Consider the following 2,583-nt stretch of genomic DNA (forward strand, 5'->3'; position numbering starts at 1 on the left):
TAACTCCTGCTTAGAGGCAGAGCAACCAGCAGCCGATCCGGTCTGGAAACAGAGGACGTGATTACGAAACAGACACTCGTTCATGAAACGACACAGGAGCAAATAACAGCGCTAACAGATCACGCAACGTTTTTCAGCCTTGTTTGTCTGTTAGCAAACTGCCTCGGGAACCAGAGAACTGATTTGAGTGAAACTCTCAGACGTCTACAGTTGGCGAATTTTAGAAGTCAGCCCAATTCAAGATGGCCACCGCGGATAATCAACCCAAGCAAACAGAATACAAGCTGAAAGTCAGTCAGTTTTACAGATACTGAGCTAAAAGTAGCCGAGAGTCATTCCCGACACGTACCCTGAGCGCTAGCTGTTCTTATTGTTTGTCAGTTTAAACAGCAGCAGCAGCTAGCTGTAGAACTGATCAAACCAAGGCCATTATCGGACCAAATGAACCTGGCAACATTAAATGTTTCGACCCTTTTTTTTACCCGTCGCTGCCTCTTCAACATAAAGCCGATCCGTGGATGATTTTTGGTTGAAGCCTCTTTAAAGGAGCTGAAGAAAACCAAACTCTGGGTATTGATCAGTCAGACGACCAGCATCCACATACCCTCCAGTCTAATAGTTGGACTCGATGGCCTCGTTTCCCCCCCCGCTGGGCTTAATGGCACGTGTTGCCATGGCGACTCCGAGGCTCAACCAGCAGTAAGTATACAGAGCAGTCTGGGATGGTTTGTTCTAGTTCTGCACTTCAGACGATTGGAAGTGAAACTATGGCTGCTCCTTAAAGTTAAAGATGCGATTCTGACCTCCTCGCCGGTCCGGTTTTAGACTCGGCGGTGTGAGGCGCGTCGACCCAAATGGTACGTGTCGCACCGGATAAAACCGGAACCAAGAAAATAAAACAAATATATAAATAAATAAAACAAGAACTGGAAAATAACTGCAAACCTGTTTTAAAAATTACGTTTTTTTAAAACAGGTTTGTGGGTTTGACCATCTACAGATCACATCCATCATCCATTCATTCTTTACTTCATCCATTCATCCATTCATCATCCATCCATTTATTCAATTATTCATTCATCCATCCTTCCTTCTTTCCATCCATCCATCCATCCATCCATTCGTCCATCCATTCATCCATCCGTCCCTTCATCCATCTACCCATCCGTTCATCCATCCGTCCGTTCATCCATCCATCCATCCATCCGTCCGTCCGTTCATCCATCCATCCATCCATCCGTCCGTCCGTTCATCCATCTGTTCGTCCATCCATCCATCATCCATCCATCCATCCATCATCCATCCGTCCATCCATCCATCCATCCATCCATCCATCCGTCTGTCCGTTCATCCATCCACCCATCAATCTGTTCATCCATCCATCCATCAAACATGTTACCTTAGGAAGCTTCATCTGATAACCAGGTGGACGCAGAGTTCTGTCTGTGCCGATAATTACAGTGGATCATTAGGAAGTCCGTATTTTAGGCGTTCTGTTGACAATCTATGTTTGCTGGGATGTTTTAGAAAACTCCGAACAAAGGAAATCTCTGTCCCGATAGAGCCACGCCACAAGATGGAGCAGAGAGCCAGGAACTGTGGGAAGAATGGGAGGAAACGGTGGCGACCAGCCGTCCATTTCCTGCTCGTGACAAATACACAAAGGCAGATTTAGTGGCATAAATGGTGTAGGAAAAAGAAATGACCTCACGAAAACTCCTCCAGCAGAAAGATTATTTAGGTTCGTGCACCACTAAGGCAGGCTGACAGGGACTCACATTCAAGGTCTGAATTTCTAACAAACACAAACTCCCTGCAGGTATCTTCACATGCTTTTAATTTTAAATCTACTTGTTTCGACTGTTCCCTTTAAAACCGCCATGTTCGTGAACAGCAGAAAGTGGTTAAAATACCAAACCTCAAACCCGCCCGTGAGACGAATTTCCTGCGAATTTCTCGACGCTTCGCAGAAGCTGCGAGAGAGCGGCCGAGGCTTTTTAATTGGTTTACACGGAAGGAAATGGCGCCGGGAGATTACCGCCGTGTTCGACGGGACCTGAACGTTTAGACGCAGTTTTCTGACCGAAAACAAGCAGCCAGCTCGTGCGATATTAGTGTTTGCTAAATGGTTTTACATGCGAAACGCGCCTCGTGTTGTTTGACGGCCTAATTTAATTAATGGAAGCCGCCGCAGCGCCCCCCCCCCCCCGTCGGCGCAGCTGCAGTCTGACGGGGAGAGTTTGACTTGGCCTCCTGCCAGCGTCTCATTCATCCCGGTGTTTCCAAACATTTGCCGATCGGCTCCCTCATTATTGTGTTTGCCGTGGCTTTAGTCTTTGTGGAAACTATTTGCGTTCTTGTGATTCCGCGGCTCGTTCTGCACCGACAGCTTCGTTAATGTGACTGTCACCTTCAGCATCCAACGGAGTTCAGTTTTCATTTCACCTCCTCGTCAGAAAGAGATCATTCATCCCGTCCATCAGGGTGGAAAAATCCAGTTTAGTTTTAATTTACAAACCAGCGCCATTAAAAGAAGGAAAACTTCAACATCCACCCATCCGTCCGTCCATCCGTCCATCCATC

Source organism: Kryptolebias marmoratus, linkage group LG14 (genome assembly GCF_001649575.2).
Source record: "Kryptolebias marmoratus isolate JLee-2015 linkage group LG14, ASM164957v2, whole genome shotgun sequence".
In the NCBI taxonomy this organism is placed as follows: domain Eukaryota; kingdom Metazoa; phylum Chordata; class Actinopteri; order Cyprinodontiformes; family Rivulidae; genus Kryptolebias; species Kryptolebias marmoratus.